This window comes from Schistocerca gregaria, chromosome 4, assembly GCF_023897955.1.
Source record: "Schistocerca gregaria isolate iqSchGreg1 chromosome 4, iqSchGreg1.2, whole genome shotgun sequence".
Lineage (NCBI taxonomy): Eukaryota > Metazoa > Arthropoda > Insecta > Orthoptera > Acrididae > Schistocerca > Schistocerca gregaria.
The window spans coordinates 14,068,323-14,091,631 of record NC_064923.1 but is presented as its reverse complement, the minus strand read 5'-3'; the positions used below and the strand labels follow the sequence as shown (position 1 = coordinate 14,091,631).

The 23,309-nt window shown below is 46.0% G+C and overlaps 14 non-coding genes across 14 annotated transcripts; all 14 read right to left on the bottom strand.

Annotated features, from left to right (window-relative positions):
- Positions 1 to 548: 548 nt before the first annotated feature.
- Trnat-agu (transfer RNA threonine (anticodon AGU)) lies at positions 549 to 620 on the bottom strand. Its single transcript has one exon. It is a non-coding gene; the product is annotated as a tRNA-Thr (tRNA).
- A 1,443-nt stretch (positions 621 to 2,063) lies between these two features.
- On the bottom strand, positions 2,064 to 2,135 carry Trnat-agu (transfer RNA threonine (anticodon AGU)). The gene has a single exon. It is a non-coding gene; the product is annotated as a tRNA-Thr (tRNA).
- Positions 2,136 to 3,587: 1,452 nt separating this feature from the next.
- On the bottom strand, positions 3,588 to 3,659 carry Trnat-agu (transfer RNA threonine (anticodon AGU)). Its single transcript has one exon. It is a non-coding gene; the product is annotated as a tRNA-Thr (tRNA).
- Positions 3,660 to 5,112: 1,453 nt separating this feature from the next.
- Positions 5,113 to 5,184, bottom strand: Trnat-agu (transfer RNA threonine (anticodon AGU)). The gene has a single exon. It is a non-coding gene; the product is annotated as a tRNA-Thr (tRNA).
- Positions 5,185 to 6,631: 1,447 nt separating this feature from the next.
- On the bottom strand, positions 6,632 to 6,703 carry Trnat-agu (transfer RNA threonine (anticodon AGU)). Its single transcript has one exon. It is a non-coding gene; the product is annotated as a tRNA-Thr (tRNA).
- Positions 6,704 to 8,146: 1,443 nt separating this feature from the next.
- Trnat-agu (transfer RNA threonine (anticodon AGU)) lies at positions 8,147 to 8,218 on the bottom strand. Its single transcript has one exon. It is a non-coding gene; the product is annotated as a tRNA-Thr (tRNA).
- Positions 8,219 to 11,190: 2,972 nt separating this feature from the next.
- Trnat-agu (transfer RNA threonine (anticodon AGU)) lies at positions 11,191 to 11,262 on the bottom strand. The gene has a single exon. It is a non-coding gene; the product is annotated as a tRNA-Thr (tRNA).
- Positions 11,263 to 12,714: 1,452 nt separating this feature from the next.
- On the bottom strand, positions 12,715 to 12,786 carry Trnat-agu (transfer RNA threonine (anticodon AGU)). Its single transcript has one exon. It is a non-coding gene; the product is annotated as a tRNA-Thr (tRNA).
- A 1,452-nt stretch (positions 12,787 to 14,238) lies between these two features.
- On the bottom strand, positions 14,239 to 14,310 carry Trnat-agu (transfer RNA threonine (anticodon AGU)). The gene has a single exon. It is a non-coding gene; the product is annotated as a tRNA-Thr (tRNA).
- Positions 14,311 to 15,766: 1,456 nt separating this feature from the next.
- Trnat-agu (transfer RNA threonine (anticodon AGU)) lies at positions 15,767 to 15,838 on the bottom strand. Its single transcript has one exon. It is a non-coding gene; the product is annotated as a tRNA-Thr (tRNA).
- Positions 15,839 to 17,302: 1,464 nt separating this feature from the next.
- Trnat-agu (transfer RNA threonine (anticodon AGU)) lies at positions 17,303 to 17,374 on the bottom strand. Its single transcript has one exon. It is a non-coding gene; the product is annotated as a tRNA-Thr (tRNA).
- Positions 17,375 to 18,830: 1,456 nt separating this feature from the next.
- Trnat-agu (transfer RNA threonine (anticodon AGU)) lies at positions 18,831 to 18,902 on the bottom strand. Its single transcript has one exon. It is a non-coding gene; the product is annotated as a tRNA-Thr (tRNA).
- A 1,456-nt stretch (positions 18,903 to 20,358) lies between these two features.
- On the bottom strand, positions 20,359 to 20,430 carry Trnat-agu (transfer RNA threonine (anticodon AGU)). Its single transcript has one exon. It is a non-coding gene; the product is annotated as a tRNA-Thr (tRNA).
- Positions 20,431 to 21,892: 1,462 nt separating this feature from the next.
- On the bottom strand, positions 21,893 to 21,964 carry Trnat-agu (transfer RNA threonine (anticodon AGU)). Its single transcript has one exon. It is a non-coding gene; the product is annotated as a tRNA-Thr (tRNA).
- Positions 21,965 to 23,309: the final 1,345 nt, after the last annotated feature.

The window sequence follows — 23,309 nt, the reverse complement described above, 5'->3', positions numbered from 1 at the left end:
GTCCGACGCCTTATCCATTAGGCCACACGGTCACTGACAAACAAGTGGAACTTATATACGACTCATCTCAAAACGCTCACACCACTGAGGAGTTGTGTTTTCGTTCTACACAGACGCTGCCCCTTGCTCTTTCCCACCCATTTGATACATTCAACCTGCTACGAGACCTACCAAATATAGACTGGGAAACTAAACCACACACTTTGTGCATTCGGAAATGTAAGGCAGGGCGTCCCTCGCCGCATTTGCTACGATGTCCATTTGCTACTTCTGCAGAAGTGGCGACGACGACGACGACGACGACGACGACGACGACGACGACAACCACGGAAGGCTCTGAGATATGTGAGAAATACATCTATAAAATATATTTCAGACTGTGCCATCCCACCTTATGCTGTACCGCTTTGGCAAATGCTTTATCTGCGCCATTCGCCTTAATCACATCTGAGAGTAATTCTTAATAAAACGCCTCTCGCTAATTGTTAGTCATCCCAGATACTGTTTGCTATAAGGCCACGACGCGCAACTGATATCCAAAATTCGTCTGCCTCCTGTGAGGATCGAACTCACGACCCCTGGTTTACTAGACCAGTGCTCTGCCACTGAGCTAAAGAGGCGCGGCCTAGCGGTACTTTTGCGTACTTCATCCTTACGGTCGTCTGGATCATCAGACTTCAGCTGACAACACTTCATATTACCGTCTAATATTTGCAGCTATGGCGACCCATTACTGCTTGCCTACACATCTGACACGTAAAGGAAGTGCTCTCCAAATAACACCACTTGCATTTCAGAACATGTCTTTCACACATGTCTACAAAATCACCTTCACCTTCAAATACAGTTCGTAGCGACTGACGGAGACGTAGGCAAAGTTTAAAGTTGCTATTTCCATTACATCACGTTAATCAGAAAAACGGTAAGTTACATCTGCAGAGGAACAAAATTCCGTTCCTCCCCACGTGGGGCTCGAACCCACGACCCTGGGATTAACAGCCTTATGTTCTACCGACTGAGCTAGCCGCGCTGCCTCGGTGAGTATATGCCGGTTAGCACGTCACACAGTACTCGTTTGGGTTGATTGGTCCCATACAGAACCTCCCCATGTTGCCTAATGTTTTCCTAACGTCACACTCGTCACGTAGTTCACTTTTATTTCATAATCATTTCTGAGAGGTAACAGAATTGCATGACAACCTGCAGAGCTAGTTTCGTCAAAATTAACACACATACTTGATGTGACTCATAAGCCGAACGAGTTACTTTCCGACGTTATTTTAGATGTGCAAGTGCCAGTCAAAAACACGCGGCGACGGCAATATGCAAACCAATTCGCTAGTTAACACCGGTCTTGTTGTGCGTGTTTTAAGCTGAAGAGCATCTCCAAGCAGAAAATGGTCAACAGCAACATTCACACGGTTTCGTACTGCTCAAGTGCTACACTAAAACGGTATGTTTCTTTTTCAGATCTGGAAAAACACGACCGAGAGAGGAATCAAACACGCAATCTTCGGATACGAAGTCCGACGCCTTATCCATTAGGCCACACGGTCACTGACAAACAAGTGGAACTTATATACGACTCATCTCAAAACGCTCACACCACTGAGGAGTTGTGTTTTCGTTCTACACAGACGCTGCCCCTTGCTCTTTCCCACCCATTTGATACATTCAACCTGCTACGAGACCTACCAAATATAGACTGGGAAACTAAACCACACACTTTGTGCATTCGGAAATGTAAGGCAGGGCGTCCCTCGCCGCATTTGCTACGATGTCCATTTGCTACTTCTGCAGAAGTGGCGACGACGACGACGACGACGACGACGACGACAACCACGGAAGGCTCTGAGATATGTGAGAAATACATCTATAAAATATATTTCAGACTGTGCCATCCCACCTTATGCTGTACCGCTTTGGCAAATGCTTTATCTGCGCCATTCGCCTTAATCACATCTGAGAGTAATTCTTAATAAAACGCCTCTCGCTAATTGTTAGTCATCCCAGATACTGTTTGCTATAAGGCCACGACGCGCAACTGATATCCAAAATTCGTCTGCCTCCTGTGAGGATCGAACTCACGACCCCTGGTTTACTAGACCAGTGCTCTGCCACTGAGCTAAAGAGGCGCGGCCTAGCGGTACTTTTGCGTACTTCATCCTTACGGTCGTCTGGATCATCAGACTTCAGCTGACAACACTTCATATTACCGTCTAATATTTGCAGCTATGGCGACCCATTACTGCTTGCCTACACATCTGACACGTAAAGGAAGTGCTCTCCAAATAACACCACTTGCATTTCAGAACATGTCTTTCACACATGTCTACAAAATCACCTTCACCTTCAAATACAGTTCGTAGCGACTGACGGAGACGTAGGCAAAGTTTAAAGTTGCTATTTCCATTACATCACGTTAATCAGAAAAACGGTAAGTTACATCTGCAGAGGAACAAAATTCCGTTCCTCCCCACGTGGGGCTCGAACCCACGACCCTGGGATTAACAGCCTTATGTTCTACTGACTGAGCTAGCCGCGCTGCCTCGGTGAGTATATGCCGGTTAGCACGTCACACAGTACTCGTTTGGGTTGATTGGTCCCATACAGAACCTCCCCATGTTGCCTAATGTTTTCCTAACGTCACACTCGTCACGTAGTTCACTTTTATTTCATAATCATTTCTGAGAGGTAACAGAATTGCATGACAACCTGCAGAGCTAGTTTCGTCAAAATTACACTAGATCGCGTGTTTGACTCATAAGCCGAACGAGTTACTTTCCGACGTTATTTTAGATGTGCAAGTGCCAGTCAAAAACACGCGGCGACGGCAATATGCAAACCAATTCGCTAGTTAACACCGGTCTTGTTGTGCGTGTTTTAAGCTGAAGAGCATCTCCAAGCAGAAAATGGTCAACAGCAACATTCACACGGTTTCGTACTGCTCAAGTGCTACACTAAAACGGTATGTTTCTTTTTCAGATCTGGAAAAACACGACCGAGAGAGGAATCAAACACGCAATCTTCGGATACGAAGTCCGACGCCTTATCCATTAGGCCACACGGTCACTGACAAACAAGTGGAACTTATATACGACTCATCTCAAAACGCTCACACCACTGAGGAGTTGTGTTTTCGTTCTACACAGACGCTGCCCCTTGCTCTTTCCCACCCATTTGATACATTCAACCTGCTACGAGACCTACCAAATATAGACTGGGAAACTAAACCACACACTTTGTGCATTCGGAAATGTAAGGCAGGGCGTCCCTTGCCGCATTTGCTACGATGTCCATTTGCTACTTCTGCAGAAGTGGCGACGACGACGACGACGACGACGACGACGACGACGACGACGACGACGGAAGGCTCTGAGATATGTGAGAAATACATCTATAAAATATATTTCACACTGTCCCATCCCACCTTACGCTGTACCGCTTTGGCAAATGCTTTATCTGCGCCATTCGCCTTAATCACATCTGAGAGTAATTCTTAATAAAACGCCTCTCGCTAATTGTTAGTCATACCAGATACTGTTTGCTATAAGGCCACGACGCGCAACTGATATCCAAAATTCGTCTGCCTCCTGTGAGGATCGAACTCACGACCCCTGGTTTACTAGACCAGTGCTCTGCCACTGAGCTAAAGAGGCGCGGCCTAGCGGTACTTTTGCGTACTTGATCCTTACGGTCGTCTGGATCATCAGACTTCAGCTGACAACACTTCATATTACCGTCTAATATTTGCAGCTATGGCGACCCATTACTGCTTGGCTACACATCTGACACGTAAACGAAGTGCTCTCCAAATAACACCACTTGCATTTCAGAACATGTCTTTCACACATGTCTACAAAATCACCTTCACCTTCAAATACAGTTTCGTAGCGACTGACGGAGACGTAGGCAAAGTTTAAAGTTGCTATTTCCATTACATCACGTTAATCAGAAAAACGGTAAGTTACATCTGCAGAGGAACAAAATTCCGTTCCTCCCCACGTGGGGCTCGAACCCACGACCCTGGGATTAACAGCCTTATGTTCTACCGACTGAGCTAGCCGCGCTGCCTCGGTGAGTATATGCCGGTTAGCACGTCACACAGTACTCGTTTGGGTTGATTGGTCCCATACAGAACCTCCCCATGTTGCCTAATGTTTTCCTAACGTCACACTCGTCACGTAGTTCACTTTTATTTCATAATCATTTCTGAGAGGTAACAGAATTGCATGACAACCTGCAGAGCTAGTTTCGTCAAAATTAACACACATACTTGATGTGACTCATAAGCCGAACGAGTTACTTTCCGACGTTATTTTAGATGTGCAAGTGCCAGTCAAAAACACGCGGCGACGGCAATATGCAAACCAATTCGCTAGTTAACACCGGTCTTGTTGTGCGTGTTTTAAGCTGAAGAGCATCTCCAAGCAGAAAATGGTCAACAGCAACATTCACACGGTTTCGTACTGCTCAAGTGCTACACTAAAACGGTATGTTTCTTTTTCAGATCTGGAAAAACACGACCGAGAGAGGAATCAAACACGCAATCTTCGGATACGAAGTCCGACGCCTTATCCATTAGGCCACACGGTCACTGACAAACAAGTGGAACTTATATACGACTCATCTCAAAACGCTCACACCACTGAGGAGTTGTGTTTTCGTTCTACACAGACGCTGCCCCTTGCTCTTTCCCACCCATTTGATACATTCAACCTGCTACGAGACCTACCAAATATAGACTGGGAAACTAAACCACACACTTTGTGCATTCGGAAATGTAAGGCAGGGCGTCCCTTGCCGCATTTGCTACGATGTCCATTTGCTACTTCTGCAGAAGTGGCGACGACGACGACGACGACGACGACGACGACGACGACGACGACGACGGAAGGCTCTGAGATATGTGAGAAATACATCTATAAAATATATTTCACACTGTCCCATCCCACCTTACGCTGTACCGCTTTGGCAAATGCTTTATCTGCGCCATTCGCCTTAATCACATCTGAGAGTAATTCTTAATAAAACGCCTCTCGCTAATTGTTAGTCATACCAGATACTGTTTGCTATAAGGCCACGACGCGCAACTGATATCCAAAATTCGTCTGCCTCCTGTGAGGATCGAACTCACGACCCCTGGTTTACTAGACCAGTGCTCTGCCACTGAGCTAAAGAGGCGCGGCCTAGCGGTACTTTTGCGTACTTCATCCTTACGGTCGTCTGGATCATCAGACTTCAGCTGACAACACTTCATATTACCGTCTAATATTTGCAGCTATGGCGACCCATTACTGCTTGGCTACACATCTGACACGTAAACGAAGTGCTCTCCAAATAACACCACTTGCATTTCAGAACATGTCTTTCACACATGTCTACAAAATCACCTTCACCTTCAAATACAGTTTCGTAGCGACTGACGGAGACGTAGGCAAAGTTTAAAGTTGCTATTTCCATTACATCACGTTAATCAGAAAAACGGTAAGTTACATCTGCAGAGGAACAAAATTCCGTTCCTCCCCACGTGGGGCTCGAACCCACGACCCTGGGATTAACAGCCTTATGTTCTACCGACTGAGCTAGCCGCGCTGCCTCGGTGAGTATATGCCGGTTAGCACGTCACACAGTACTCGTTTGGGTTGATTGGTCCCATACAGAACCTCCCCATGTTGCCTAATGTTTTCCTAACGTCACACTCGTCACGTAGTTCACTTTTATTTCATAATCATTTCTGAGAGGTAACAGAATTGCATGACAACCTGCAGAGCTAGTTTCGTCAAAATTAACACACATACTTGATGTGACTCATAAGCCGAACGAGTTACTTTCCGACGTTATTTTAGATGTGCAAGTGCCAGTCAAAAACACGCGGCGACGGCAATATGCAAACCAATTCGCTAGTTAACACCGGTCTTGTTGTGCGTGTTTTAAGCTGAAGAGCATCTCCAAGCAGAAAATGGTCAACAGCAACATTCACACGGTTTCGTACTGCTCAAGTGCTACACTAAAACGGTATGTTTCTTTTTCAGATCTGGAAAAACACGACCGAAAGAGGAATCAAACACGCAATCTTCGGATACGAAGTCCGACGCCTTATCCATTAGGCCACACGGTCACTGACAAACAAGTGGAACTTATATACGACTCATCTCAAAACGCTCACACCACTGAGGAGTTGTGTTTTCGTTCTACACAGACGCTGCCCCTTGCTCTTTCCCACCCATTTGATACATTCAACCTGCTACGAGACCTACCAAATATAGACTGGGAAACTAAACCACACACTTTGTGCATTCGGAAATGTAAGGCAGGGCGTCCCTCGCCGCATTTGCTACGATGTCCATTTGCTACTTCTGCAGAAGTGGCGGCGGCGACGACGACGACGACGACGACGACGACAACCACGGAAGGCTCTGAGATATGTGAGAAATACATCTATAAAATATATTTCAGACTGTGCCATCCCACCTTATGCTGTACCGCTTTGGCAAATGCTTTATCTGCGCCATTCGCCTTAATCACATCTGAGAGTAATTCTTAATAAAACGCCTCTCGCTAATTGTTAGTCATCCCAGATACTGTTTGCTATAAGGCCACGACGCGCAACTGATATCCAAAATTCGTCTGCCTCCTGTGAGGATCGAACTCACGACCCCTGGTTTACTAGACCAGTGCTCTGCCACTGAGCTAAAGAGGCGCGGCCTAGCGGTACTTTTGCGTACTTCATCCTTACGGTCGTCTGGATCATCAGACTTCAGCTGACAACACTTCATATTACCGTCTAATATTTGCAGCTATGGCGACCCATTACTGCTTGCCTACACATCTGACACGTAAAGGAAGTGCTCTCCAAATAACACCACTTGCATTTCAGAACATGTCTTTCACACATGTCTACAAAATCACCTTCACCTTCAAATACAGTTCGTAGCGACTGACGGAGACGTAGGCAAAGTTTAAAGTTGCTATTTCCATTACATCACGTTAATCAGAAAAACGGTAAGTTACATCTGCAGAGGAACAAAATTCCGTTCCTCCCCACGTGGGGCTCGAACCCACGACCCTGGGATTAACAGCCTTATGTTCTACCGACTGAGCTAGCCGCGCTGCCTCGGTGAGTATATGCCGGTTAGCACATCACACAGTACTCGTTTGGGTTGATTGGTCCCATACAGAACCTCCCCATGTTGCCTAATGTTTTCCTAACGTCACACTCGTCACGTAGTTCACTTTTATTTCATAATCATTTCTGAGAGGTAACAGAATTGCATGACAACCTGCAGAGCTAGTTTCGTCAAAATTAACACACATACTTGATGTGACTCATAAGCCGAACGAGTTACTTTCCGACGTTATTTTAGATGTGCAAGTGCCAGTCAAAAACACGCGGCGACGGCAATATGCAAACCAATTCGCTAGTTAACACCGGTCTTGTTGTGCGTGTTTTAAGCTGAAGAGCATCTCCAAGCAGAAAATGGTCAACAGCAACATTCACACGGTTTCGTACTGCTCAAGTGCTACACTAAAACGGTATGTTTCTTTTTCAGATCTGGAAAAACACGACCGAGAGAGGAATCAAACACGCAATCTTCGGATACGAAGTCCGACGCCTTATCCATTAGGCCACACGGTCACTGACAAACAAGTGGAACTTATATACGACTCATCTCAAAACGCTCACACCACTGAGGAGTTGTGTTTTCGTTCTACACAGACGCTGCCCCTTGCTCTTTCCCACCCATTTGATACATTCAACCTGCTACGAGACCTACCAAATATAGACTGGGAAACTAAACCACACACTTTGTGCATTCGGAAATGTAAGGCAGGGCGTCCCTTGCCGCATTTGCTACGATGTCCATTTGCTACTTCTGCAGAAGTGGCGACGACGACGACGACGACGACGACGACGACGACGACGGAAGGCTCTGAGATATGTGAGAAATACATCTATAAAATATATTTCAGACTGTCCCATCCCACCTTACGCTGTACCGCTTTGGCAAATGCTTTATCTGCGCCATTCGCCTTAATCACATCTGAGAGTAATTCTTAATAAAACGCCTCTCGCTAATTGTTAGTCATACCAGATACTGTTTGCTATAAGGCCACGACGCGCAACTGATATCCAAAATTCGTCTGCCTCCTGTGAGGATCGAACTCACGACCCCTGGTTTACTAGACCAGTGCTCTGCCACTGAGCTAAAGAGGCGCGGCCTAGCGGTACTTTTGCGTACTTCATCCTTACGGTCGTCTGGATCATCAGACTTCAGCTGACAACACTTCATATTACCGTCTAATATTTGCAGCTATGGCGACCCATTACTGCTTGGCTACACATCTGACACGTAAACGAAGTGCTCTCCAAATAACACCACTTGCATTTCAGAACATGTCTTTCACACATGTCTACAAAATCACCTTCACCTTCAAATACAGTTTCGTAGCGACTGACGGAGACGTAGGCAAAGTTTAAAGTTGCTATTTCCATTACATCACGTTAATCAGAAAAACGGTAAGTTACATCTGCAGAGGAACAAAATTCCGTTCCTCCCCACGTGGGGCTCGAACCCACGACCCTGGGATTAACAGCCTTATGTTCTACCGACTGAGCTAGCCGCGCTGCCTCGGTGAGTATATGCCGGTTAGCACGTCACACAGTACTCGTTTGGGTTGATTGGTCCCATACAGAACCTCCCCATGTTGCCTAATGTTTTCCTAACGTCACACTCGTCACGTAGTTCACTTTTATTTCATAATCATTTCTGAGAGGTAACAGAATTGCATGACAACCTGCAGAGCTAGTTTCGTCAAAATTAACACACATACTTGATGTGACTCATAAGCCGAACGAGTTACTTTCCGACGTTATTTTAGATGTGCAAGTGCCAGTCAAAAACACGCGGCGACGGCAATATGCAAACCAATTCGCTAGTTAACACCGGTCTTGTTGTGCGTGTTTTAAGCTGAAGAGCATCTCCAAGCAGAAAATGGTCAACAGCAACATTCACACGGTTTCGTACTGCTCAAGTGCTACACTAAAACGGTATGTTTCTTTTTCAGATCTGGAAAAACACGACCGAAAGAGGAATCAAACACGCAATCTTCGGATACGAAGTCCGACGCCTTATCCATTAGGCCACACGGTCACTGACAAACAAGTGGAACTTATATACGACTCATCTCAAAACGCTCACACCACTGAGGAGTTGTGTTTTCGTTCTACACAGACGCTGCCCCTTGCTCTTTCCCACCCATTTGATACATTCAACCTGCTACGAGACCTACCAAATATAGACTGGGAAACTAAACCACACACTTTGTGCATTCGGAAATGTAAGGCAGGGCGTCCCTCGCCGCATTTGCTACGATGTCCATTTGCTACTTCTGCAGAAGTGGCGGCGACGACGACGACGACGACGACGACGACGACGACGACGACGACAACCGCGGAAGGCTCTGAGATATGTGAGAAATACATCTATCAAATACATTTCAGACTGTCCCATCCCACCTTATGCTGTACCGCTTTGGCAAATGCTTTATCTGCGCCATTCGCCTTAATCACATCTGAGAGTAATTCTTAATAAAACGCCTCTCGCTAATTGTTAGTCATCCCAGATACTGTTTGCTATAAGGCCACGACGCGCAACTGATATCCAAAATTCGTCTGCCTCCGGTGAGGATAGAACTCACGACCCCTGGTTTACTAGACCAGTGCTCTGCCACTGAGCTAAATAGGCGCGGCCTAGCGGTACTTTTGCGTACTTTATCCTTACGGTCGTCTGGATCATCAGACTTCAGCTGACAACACTTCATATTACCGTCTAGTATTTGCAGCTATGGCGACCCATTACTGCTTGCCTACACATCTGACACGTAAAGGAAGTGCTCTCCAAATAACACCACTTGCATTTCAGAACATGTCTTTCACACATGTCTACAAAATCACCTTCACCTTCAAATACAGTTTCGTAGCGACTGACGGAGACGTAGGCAAAGTTTAAAGTTGCTATTTCCATTACATCACGTTAATCAGAAAAACGGTAAGTTACATCTGCAGAGGAACAAAATTCCGTTCCTCCCCACGTGGGGCTCGAACCCACGACCCTGGGATTAACAGCCTTATGTTCTACCGACTGAGCTAGCCGCGCTGCCTCGGTGAGTATATGCCGGTTAGCACGTCACACAGTACTCGTTTGGGTTGATTGGTCCCATACAGAACCTCCCCATGTTGCCTAATGTTTTCCTAACGTCACACTCGTCACGTAGTTCACTTTTATTTCATAATCATTTCTGAGAGGTAACAGAATTGCATGACAACCTGCAGAGCTAGTTTCGTCAAAATTAACACACATACTTGATGTGACTCATAAGCCGAACGAGTTACTTTCCGACGTTATTTTAGATGTGCAAGTGCCAGTCAAAAACACGCGGCGACGGCAATATGCAAACCAATTCGCTAGTTAACACCGGTCTTGTTGTGCGTGTTTTAAGCTCAAGAGCATCTCCAAGCAGAAAATGGTCAACAGCAACATTCACACGGTTTCGTACTGCTCAAGTGCTACACTAAAACGGTATGTTTCTTTTTCAGATCTGGAAAAACACGACCGAGAGAGGAATCAAACACGCAATCTTCGGATACGAAGTCCGACGCCTTATCCATTAGGCCACACGGTCACTGACAAACAAGTGGAACTTATATACGACTCATCTCAAAACGCTCACACCACTGAGGAGTTGTGTTTTCGTTCTACACAGACGCTGCCCCTTGCTCTTTCCCACCCATTTGATACATTCAACCTGCTACGAGACCTACCAAATATAGACTGGGAAACTAAACCACACACTTTGTGCATTCGGAAATGTAAGGCAGGGCGTCCCTCGCCGCATTTGCTACGATGTCCATTTGCTACTTCTGCAGAAGTGGCGACGACGACGACGACGACGACGACGACAACCACGGAAGGCTCTGAGATATGTGAGAAATACATCTATAAAATATATTTCAGACTGTGCCATCCCACCTTATGCTGTACCGCTTTGGCAAATGCTTTATCTGCGCCATTCGCCTTAATCACATCTGAGAGTAATTCTTAATAAAACGCCTCTCGCTAATTGTTAGTCATCCCAGATACTGTTTGCTATAAGGCCACGACGCGCAACTGATATCCAAAATTCGTCTGCCTCCTGTGAGGATCGAACTCACGACCCCTGGTTTACTAGACCAGTGCTCTGCCACTGAGCTAAAGAGGCGCGGCCTAGCGGTACTTTTGCGTACTTCATCCTTACGGTCGTCTGGATCATCAGACTTCAGCTGACAACACTTCATATTACCGTCTAATATTTGCAGCTATGGCGACCCATTACTGCTTGCCTACACATCTGACACGTAAAGGAAGTGCTCTCCAAATAACACCACTTGCATTTCAGAACATGTCTTTCACACATGTCTACAAAATCACCTTCACCTTCAAATACAGTTCGTAGCGACTGACGGAGACGTAGGCAAAGTTTAAAGTTGCTATTTCCATTACATCACGTTAATCAGAAAAACGGTAAGTTACATCTGCAGAGGAACAAAATTCCGTTCCTCCCCACGTGGGGCTCGAACCCACGACCCTGGGATTAACAGCCTTATGTTCTACCGACTGAGCTAGCCGCGCTGCCTCGGTGAGTATATGCCGGTTAGCACGTCACACAGTACTCGTTTGGGTTGATTGGTCCCATACAGAACCTCCCCATGTTGCCTAATGTTTTCCTAACGTCACACTCGTCACGTAGTTCACTTTTATTTCATAATCATTTCTGAGAGGTAACAGAATTGCATGACAACCTGCAGAGCTAGTTTCGTCAAAATTAACACACATACTTGATGTGACTCATAAGCCGAACGAGTTACTTTCCGACGTTATTTTAGATGTGCAAGTGCCAGTCAAAAACACGCGGCGACGGCAATATGCAAACCAATTCGCTAGTTAACACCGGTCTTGTTGTGCGTGTTTTAAGCTCAAGAGCATCTCCAAGCAGAAAATGGTCAACAGCAACATTCACACGGTTTCGTACTGCTCAAGTGCTACACTAAAACGGTATGTTTCTTTTTCAGATCTGGAAAAACACGACCGAGAGAGGAATCAAACACGCAATCTTCGGATACGAAGTACGACGCCTTATCCATTACGCCACACGGTCACTGACAAACAAGTGTAACTTATATACGACTCATCTCAAAACGCTCACACCAATGAGGAGTTGTGTTTTCGTTCTACACAGACGCTGCCCCTTGCTCTTTCCCACCCATTTGATACATTCAACCTGCTACGAGACCTACCAAATATAGACTGGGAAACTAAACCACACACTTTGTGCATTCGGAAATGTAAGGCAGGGCGTCCCTCGCCGCATTTGCTACGATGTCCATTTGCTACTTCTGCAGAAGTGGCGACGACGACGACGACGACGACGACGACGACGACGACGACAACCACGGAAGGCTCTGAGATATGTGAGAAATACATCTATAAAATATATTTCAGACTGTGCCATCCCACCTTATGCTGTACCGCTTTGGCAAATGCTTTATCTGCGCCATTCGCCTTAATCACATCTGAGAGTAATTCTTAATAAAACGCCTCTCGCTAATTGTTAGTCATCCCAGATACTGTTTGCTATAAGGCCACGACGCGCAACTGATATCCAAAATTCGTCTGCCTCCTGTGAGGATCGAACTCACGACCCCTGGTTTACTAGACCAGTGCTCTGCCACTGAGCTAAAGAGGCGCGGCCTAGCGGTACTTTTGCGTACTTCATCCTTACGGTCGTCTGGATCATCAGACTTCAGCTGACAACACTTCATATTACCGTCTAATATTTGCAGCTATGGCGACCCATTACTGCTTGCCTACACATCTGACACGTAAAGGAAGTGCTCTCCAAATAACACCACTTGCATTTCAGAACATGTCTTTCACACATGTCTACAAAATCACCTTCACCTTCAAATACAGTTCGTAGCGACTGACGGAGACGTAGGCAAAGTTTAAAGTTGCTATTTCCATTACATCACGTTAATCAGAAAAACGGTAAGTTACATCTGCAGAGGAACAAAATTCCGTTCCTCCCCACGTGGGGCTCGAACCCACGACCCTGGGATTAACAGCCTTATGTTCTACCGACTGAGCTAGCCGCGCTGCCTCGGTGAGTATATGCCGGTTAGCACGTCACACAGTACTCGTTTGGGTTGATTGGTCCCATACAGAACCTCCCCATGTTGCCTAATGTTTTCCTAACGTCACACTCGTCACGTAGTTCACTTTTATTTCATAATCATTTCTGAGAGGTAACAGAATTGCATGACAACCTGCAGAGCTAGTTTCGTCAAAATTAACACACATACTTGATGTGACTCATAAGCCGAACGAGTTACTTTCCGACGTTATTTTAGATGTGCAAGTGCCAGTCAAAAACACGCGGCGACGGCAATATGCAAACCAATTCGCTAGTTAACACCGGTCTTGTTGTGCGTGTTTTAAGCTGAAGAGCATCTCCAAGCAGAAAATGGTCAACAGCAACATTCACACGGTTTCGTACTGCTCAAGTGCTACACTAAAACGGTATGTTTCTTTTTCAGATCTGGAAAAACACGACCGAGAGAGGAATCAAACACGCAATCTTCGGATACGAAGTCCGACGCCTTATCCATTAGGCCACACGGTCACTGACAAACAAGTGGAACTTATATACGACTCATCTCAAAACGCTCACACCACTGAGGAGTTGTGTTTTCGTTCTACACAGACGCTGCCCCTTGCTCTTTCCCACCCATTTGATACATTCAACCTGCTACGAGACCTACCAAATATAGACTGGGAAACTAAACCACACACTTTGTGCATTCGGAAAGGTAAGGCAGGGCGTCCCTCGCCGCATTTGCTACGATGTCCATTTGCTACTTCTGCAGAAGTGGCGGCGGCGGCGGCGACGACGACGACGACGACGACGACGACAACCGCGGAAGGCTCTGAGATATGTGAGAAATACATCTATAAAATATATTTCAGACTGTCCCATCCCACCTTATGCTGTACCGCTTTGGCAAATGCTTTATCTGCGCCATTCGCCTTAATCACATCTGAGAGTAATTCTTAATAAAACGCCTCTCGCTAATTGTTAGTCATCCCAGATACTGTTTGCTATAAGGCCACGACGCGCAACTGATATCCAAAATTCGTCTGCCTCCTGTGAGGATCGAACTCACGACCCCGGGTTTACTAGACCAGTGCTCTGGCACTGAGCTAAAGAGGCGCGGCCTAGCGGTACTTTTGCGTACTTCATCCTTACGGTCGTCTGGATCATCAGACTTCAGCTGACAACACTTCATATTACCGTCTAATATTTGCAGCTATGGCGACCCATTACTGCTTGGCTACACATCTGACACGTAAAGGAATTGCTCTCCAAATAACACCACTTGCATTTCAGAACATGTCTTTCACATATGTCTACAAAATCACCTTCACCTTCAAATACAGTTTCGTAGCGACTGACGGAGATGTAGGCAAAGTTTAAAGTTGCTATTTACATTACATCACGTTAATCAGAAAAACGGTAAGTTACATCTGCAGAGGAACAAAATTCCGTTCCTCCCCACGTGGGGCTCGAACCCACGACCCTGGGATTAACAGCCTTATGTTCTACCGACTGAGCTAGCCGCGCTGCCTCGGTGAGTACATGCCAGTTAGCACGTCACACAGTACTCGTTTGGGTTGATTGGTCCCATACAGAACCTCCCCATGTTGCCTAATGTTTTCCTAACGTCACACTCGTCACGTAGTTCACTTTTATTTCATAATCATTTCTGAGAGGTAACAGAATTGCATGACAACCTGCAGAGCTAGTTTCGTCAAAATTAACACACATACTTGATGTGACTCATAAGCCGAACGAGTTACTTTCCGACGTTATTTTAGATGTGCAAGTGCCAGTCAAAAACACGCGGCGACGGCAATATGCAAACCAATTCGCTAGTTAACACCGGTCTTGTTGTGCGTGTTTTAAGCTGAAGAGCATCTCCAAGCAGAAAATGGTCAACAGCAACATTCACACGGTTTCGTACTGCTCAAGTGCTACACTAAAACGGTATGTTTCTTTTTCAGATCTGGAAAAACACGACCGAGAGAGGAATCAAACACGCAATCTTCGGATACGAAGTACGACGCCTTATCCATTAGGCCACACGGTCACTGACAAACAAGTGTAACTTATATACGACTCATCTCAAAACGCTCACACCAATGAGGAGTTGTGTTTTCGTTCTACACAGACGCTGCCCCTTGCTCTTTCCCACCCATTTGATACATTCAACCTGCTACGAGACCTACCAAATATAGACTGGGAAACTAAACCACACACTTTGTGCATTCGGAAATGTAAGGCAGGGCGTCCCTCGCCGCATTTGCTACGATGTCCATTTGCTACTTCTGCAGAAGTGGCGGCGACGACGACGACGACGACGACGACGACGACGACGACGACAACCACGGAAGGCTCTGAGATATGTGAGAAATACATCTATAAAATATATTTCAGACTGTCCCATCCCACCTTATGCTGTACCGCTTTGGCAAATGCTTTATCTGCGCCATTCGCCTTAATCACATCTGAGAGTAATTCTTAATAAAACGCCTCTCGCTAATTGTTAGTCATCCCAGATACTGTTTGCTATAAGGCCACGACGCGCAACTGATATCCAAAATTCGTCTGCCTCCTGTGAGGATCGAACTCACGACCCCTGGTTTACTAGACCAGTGCTCTGCCACTGAGCTAAAGAGGCGCGGCCTAGCGGTACTTTTGCGTACTTCATCCTTACGGTCGTCTGGATCATCAGACTTCAGCTGACAACACTTCATATTACCGTCTAATATTTGCAGCTATGGCGACCCATTACTGCTTGCCTACACATCTGACACGTAAAGGAAGTGCTCTCCAAATAACACCACTTGCATTTCAGAACATGTCTTTCACACATGTCTACAAAATCACCTTCACCTTCAAATACAGTTCGTAGCGACTGACGGAGACGTAGGCAAAGTTTAAAGTTGCTATTTCCATTACATCACGTTAATCAGAAAAACGGTAAGTTACATCTGCAGAGGAACAAAATTCCGTTCCTCCCCACGTGGGGCTCGAACCCACGACCCTGGGATTAACAGCCTTATGTTCTACCGACTGAGCTAGCCGCGCTGCCTCGGTGAGTATATGCCGGTTAGCACGTCACACAGTACTCGTTTGGGTTGATTGGTCCCATACAGAACCTCCCCATGTTGCCTAATGTTTTCCTAACGTCACACTCGTCACGTAGTTCACTTTTATTTCATAATCATTTCTGAGAGGTAACAGAATTGCATGACAACCTGCAGAGCTAGTTTCGTCAAAATTAACACACATACTTGATGTGACTCATAAGCCGAACGAGTTACTTTCCGACGTTATTTTAGATGTGCAAGTGCCAGTCAAAAACACGCGGCGACGGCAATATGCAAACCAATTCGCTAGTTAACACCGGTCTTGTTGTGCGTGTTTTAAGCTCAAGAGCATCTCCAAGCAGAAAATGGTCAACAGCAACATTCACACGGTTTCGTACTGCTCAAGTGCTACACTAAAACGGTATGTTTCTTTTTCAGATCTGGAAAAACACGACCGAGAGAGGAATCAAACACGCAATCTTCGGATACGAAGTCCGACGCCTTATCCATTAGGCCACACGGTCACTGACAAACAAGTGGAACTTATATACGACTCATCTCAAAACGCTCACACCACTGAGGAGTTGTGTTTTCGTTCTACACAGACGCTGCCCCTTGCTCTTTCCCACCCATTTGATACATTCAACCTGCTACGAGACCTACCAAATATAGACTGGGAAACTAAACCACACACTTTGTGCATTCGGAAAGGTAAGGCAGGGCGTCCCTCGCCGCATTTGCTACGATGTCCATTTGCTACTTCTGCAGAAGTGGCGGCGGCGGCGGCGGCGGCGGCGACGACGACGACGACGACGACGACGACGACAACCGCGGAAGGCTCTGAGATATGTGAGAAATACATCTATAAAATATATTTCAGACTGTCCCATCCCACCTTATGCTGTACCGCTTTGGCAAATGCTTTATCTGCGCCATTCGCCTTAATCACATCTGAGAGTAATTCTTAATAAAACGCCTCTCGCTAATTGTTAGTCATCCCAGATACTGTTTGCTATAAGGCCACGACGCGCAACTGATATCCAAAATTCGTCTGCCTCCTGTGAGGATCGAACTCACGACCCCGGGTTTACTAGACCAGTGCTCTGGCACTGAGCTAAAGAGGCGCGGCCTAGCGGTACTTTTGCGTACTTCATCCTTACGGTCGTCTGGATCATCAGACTTCAGCTGACAACACTTCATATTACCGTCTAATATTTGCAGCTATGGCGACCCATTACTGCTTGGCTACACATCTGACACGTAAAGGAATTGCTCTCCAAATAACACCACTTGCATTTCAGAACATGTCTTTCACATATGTCTACAAAATCACCTTCACCTTCAAATACAGTTTCGTAGCGACTGACGGAGATGTAGGCAAAGTTTAAAGTTGCTATTTACATTACATCACGTTAATCAGAAAAACGGTAAGTTACATCTGCAGAGGAACAAAATTCCGTTCCTCCCCACCTGGGGCTCGAACCCACGACCCTGGGATTAACAGCCTTATGTTCTACCGACTGAGCTAGCCGCGCTGCCTCGGTGAGTACATGCCAGTTAGCACGTCACACAGTACTCGTTTGGGTTGATTGGTCCCATACAGAACCTCCCCATGTTGCCTAATGTTTTCCTAACGTCACACTCGTCACGTAGTTCACTTTTATTTCATAATCATTTCTGAGAGGTAACAGAATTGCATGACAACCTGCAGAGCTAGTTTCGTCAAAATTAACACACATACTTGATGTGACTCATAAGCCGAACGAGTTACTTTCCGACGTTATTTTAGATGTGCAAGTGCCAGTCAAAAACACGCGGCGACGGCAATATGCAAACCAATTCGCTAGTTAACACCGGTCTTGTTGTGCGTGTTTTAAGCTGAAGAGCATCTCCAAGCAGAAAATGGTCAACAGCAACATTCACACGGTTTCGTACTGCTCAAGTGCTACACTAAAACGGTATGTTTCTTTTTCAGATCTGGAAAAACACGACCGAGAGAGGAATCAAACACGCAATCTTCGGATACGAAGTACGACGCCTTATCCATTAGGCCACACGGTCACTGACAAACAAGTGTAACTTATATACGACTCATCTCAAAACGCTCACACCAATGAGGAGTTGTGTTTTCGTTCTACACAGACGCTGCCCCTTGCTCTTTCCCACCCATTTGATACATTCAACCTGCTACGAGACCTACCAAATATAGACTGGGAAACTAAACCACACACTTTGTGCATTCGGAAATGTAAGGCAGGGCGTCCCTCGCCGCATTTGCTACGATGTCCATTTGCTACTTCTGCAGAAGTGGCGGCGACGACGACGACGACGACGACGACGACGACGACGACGACAACCACGGAAGGCTCTGAGATATGTGAGAAATACATCTATAAAATATATTTCAGACTGTCCCATCCCACCTTATGCTGTACCGCTTTGGCAAATGCTTTATCTGCGCCATTCGCCTTAATCACATCTGAGAGTAATTCTTAATAAAACGCCTCTCGCTAATTGTTAGTCATCCCAGATACTGTTTGCTATAAGGCCACGACTCGCAACTGATATCCAAAATTCGTCTGCCTCCTGTGAGGATCGAACTCACGACCCCTGGTTTACTAGACCAGTGCTCTGCCACTGAGCTAAAGAGGCGCGGCCTAGCGGTACTTTTGCGTACTTCATCCTTACGGTCGTCTGGATCATCAGACTTCAGCTGACAACACTTCATATTACCGTCTAATATTTGCAGCTATGGCGACCCATTACTGCTTGCCTACACATCTGACACGTAAAGGAAGTGCTCTCCAAATAACACCACTTGCATTTCAGAACATGTCTTTCACACATGTCTACAAAATCACCTTCACCTTCAAATACAGTTCGTAGCGACTGACGGAGACGTAGGCAAAGTTTAAAGTTGCTATTTCCATTACATCACGTTAATCAGAAAAACGGTAAGTTACATCTGCAGAGGAACAAAATTCCGTTCCTCCCCACGTGGGGCTCGAACCCACGACCCTGGTATTAACAGCCTTATGTTCTACCGACTGAGCTAGCCGCGCTGCCTCGGTGAGTATATGCCGGTTAGCACGTCACACAGTACTCGTTTGGGTTGATTGGTCCCATACAGAACCTCCCCATGTTGCCTAATGTTTTCCTAACGTCACACTCGTCACGTAGTTCACTTTTATTTCATAATCATTTCTGAGAGGTAACAGAATTGCATGACAACCTGCAGAGCTAGTTTCGTCAAAATTAACACACATACTTGATGTGACTCATAAGCCGAACGAGTTACTTTCCGACGTTATTTTAGATGTGCAAGTGCCAGTCAAAAACACGCGGCGACGGCAATATGCAAACCAATTCGCTAGTTAACACCGGTCTTGTTGTGCGTGTTTTAAGCTGAAGAGCATCTCCAAGCAGAAAATGGTCAACAGCAACATTCACACGGTTTCGTACTGCTCAAGTGCTACACTAAAACGGTATGTTTCTTTTTCAGATCTGGAAAAACACGACCGAGAGAGGAATCAAAACACGCAATCTTCGGATACGAAGTCCGACGCCTTATCCATTAGGCCACACGGTCACTGACAAACAAGTGTAACTTATATACGACTCATCTCAAAACGCTCACACCAATGAGGAGTTGTGTTTTCGTTCTACACAGACGCTGCCCCTTGCTCTTTCCCACCCATTTGATACATTCAACCTGCTACGAGACCTACCAAATATAGACTGGGAAACTAAACCACACACTTTGTGCATTCGGAAATGTAAGGCAGGGCGTCCCTCGCCGCATTTGCTACGATGTCCATTTGCTACTTCTGCAGAAGTGGCGGCGGCGGCGACGACGACGACGACGACGACGACGACGACGACAACCGCGGAAGGCTCTGAGATATGTGAGAAATACATCTATAAAATATATATCAGACTGTCCCATCCCACCTTATGCTGTACCGCTTTGGCAAATGCTTTATCTGCGCCATTCGCCTTAATCACATCTGAGAGTAATTCTTAATAAAACGCCTCTCGCTAATTGTTAGTCATCCCAGATACTGTTTGCTATAAGGCCACGACGCGCAACTGATATCCAAAATTCGTCTGCCTCCTGTGAGGATCGAACTCACGACCCCTGGTTTACTAGACCAGTGCTCTGGCACTGAGCTAAAGAGGCGCGGCCTAGCGGTACTTATGCGTACTTCATCCTTACGGTCGTCTGGATCATCAGACTTCAGCTGACAACACTTCATATTACCGTCTAATATTTGCAGCTATGGCGACCCATTACTGCTTGCCTACACATCTGACACGTAAACGAAGTGCTCTCCAAATAACACCACTTGCATTTCAGAACATGTCTTTCACACATGTCTACAAAATCACCTTCACCTTCAAATACAGTTTCGTAGCGACTGACGGAGACGTAGGCAAAGTTTAAAGTTGCTATTTCCATTACATCACGTTAATCAGAAAAACGGTAAGTTACATCTGCAGAGGAACAAAATTCCGTTCCTCCCCACGTGGGGAACGAACCCACGACCCTGGGATTAAGAGCCTTATGTTCTACCGACTGAGCTAGCCGCGCTGCCTTGGTGAGTATGTGCTGGTTAGCACGTCACACAGTACTCGTTTGGGTTGATTGGTCCCATACAGAACCTCCCCATGTTGCCTAATGTTTTCCTAACGTCACACTCGTCACGTAGTTCACTTTTATTTCATAATCATTTCTGAGAGGTAACAGAATTGCATGACAACGTGCAGAGCTAGTTTCGTCAAAATTAACACACATACTTGATGTGACTCATAAGCCGAACGAGTTACTTTCCGACGTTATTTTAGATGTGCAAGTGCCAGTCAAAAACACGCGGCGACGGCAATATGCAAACCAATTCGCTAGTTAACACCGGTCTTGTTGTGCGTGTTTTAAGCTGAAGAGCATCTCCAAGCAGAAAATGGTCAACAGCAACATTCACACGGTTTCGTACTGCTCAAGTGCTACACTAAAACGGTATGTTTCTTTTTCAGATCTGGAAAAACACGACCGAGAGAGGAATCAAACACGCAATCTTCGGATACGAAGTCCGACGCCTTATCCATTAGGCCACACGGTCACTGACAAACAAGTGGAACTTATATACGACTCATCTCAAAACCCTCACACCACTGAGGAGTTGTGTTTTCGTTCTACACAGACGCTGCCCCTTGCTCTTTCCCACCAATTTGATACATTCAACCTGCTACGAGACCTACCATATATAGACTGGGAAACTAAACCACACACTTTGTGCATTCGGAAATGTAAGGCAGGGCGTCCCTCGCCGCATTTGCTACGATGTCCATTTGCTACTTCTGCAGAAGTGGCGGCGACGACGACGACGACGACGACGACGACGACGACGACGACGACGACAACCGCGGAAGGCTCTGAGATATGTGAGAAATACATCTATAAAATATATTTCAGACTGTGCCATCCCACCTTATGCTGTACCGCTTTGGCAAATGCTTTATCTGCGCCATTCGCCTTAATCACATCTGAGAGTAATTCTTAATAAAACGCCTCTCGCTAATTGTTAGTCATCCCAGACACTGTTTGCTATAAGGCCACGACGCGCAACTGATATCCAAAATTCGTCTGCCTCCTGTGAGGATCGAACTCACGACCCCTGGTTTACTAGACTAGTGCTCTGCCACTGAGCTAAAGAGGCGCGGCCTAGCGGTACTTTTGCGTACTTCATCCTTACGGTCGTCTGGATCATCAGACTTCAGCTGACAACACTTCATATTACCGTCTAATATTTGCAGCTATGGCGACCCATTACTGCTTGGCTACACATCTGACACGTAAAGGAAGTGCTCTCCAAATAACACCACTTGCATTTCAGAACATGTCTTTCACACATGTCTACAAAATCACCTTCACCTTCAAATACAGTTTCGTAGCGACTGACGGAGACGTAGGCAAAGTTTAAAGTTGCTATTTCCATTACATCACGTTAATCAGAAAAACGGTAAGTTACATCTGCAGAGGAACAAAATTCCGTTCCTCCCCACGTGGGGCTCGAACCCACGACCCTGGGATTAAGAGCCTTATGTTCTACCGACTGAGCTAGCCGCGCTGCCTCGGTGAGTATATGCCGGTTAGCACGTCACACAGTACTCGTTTGGGTTGATTGGTCCCATACAGAACCTCCCCATGTTGCCTAATGTTTTCCTAACGTCACACTCGTCACGTAGTTCACTTTTATTTCATAATCATTTCTGAGAGGTAACAGAATTGCATGACAACCTGCAGAGCTAGTTTCGTCAAAATTAACACACATACTTGATGTGACTCATAAGCCGAACGAGTTACTTTCCGACGTGATTTTAGATGTGCAAGTGCCAGTCAAAAACACGCGGCGACGGCAATATGCAAACCAATTCGCTAGTTAACACCGGTCTTGTTGTGCGTGTTTTAAGCTGAAGAGCATCTCCAAGCAGAAAATGGTCAACAGCAACATTCACACGGTTTCGTACTGCTCAAGTGCTACACTAAAACGGTATGTTTCTTTTTCAGATCTGGAAAAACACGACCGAGAGAGGAATCAAACACGCAATCTTCGGATACGAAGTCCGACGCCTTATCCATTAGGCCACACGGTCACTGACAAACAAGTGGAACTTATATACGACTCATCTCAAAACGCTCACACCACTGAGGAGTTGTGTTTTCGTTCTACACAGACGCTGCCCCTTGCTCTTTCCCACCCATTTGATACATTCAACCTGCTACGAGACCTACCAAATATAGACTAGGAAACTAAACCATACACTTTGCTACGATGTCCATTTGCTACTTCTGCCGAAGTGGCGGCGACGACGACGACGACGACAACCGCGGAAGGCTCTGAGATATGTGAGAAATACATCTATAAAATATATTTCAGACTGTCCCATCCCACCTTATGCTGTACCGCTTTGGCAAATGCTTTATCTGCGCCATTCGCCTTAATCACATCTGAGAGTAATTCTTAATAAAACGCCTCTCGCTAATTGTTAGTCATCCCAGAT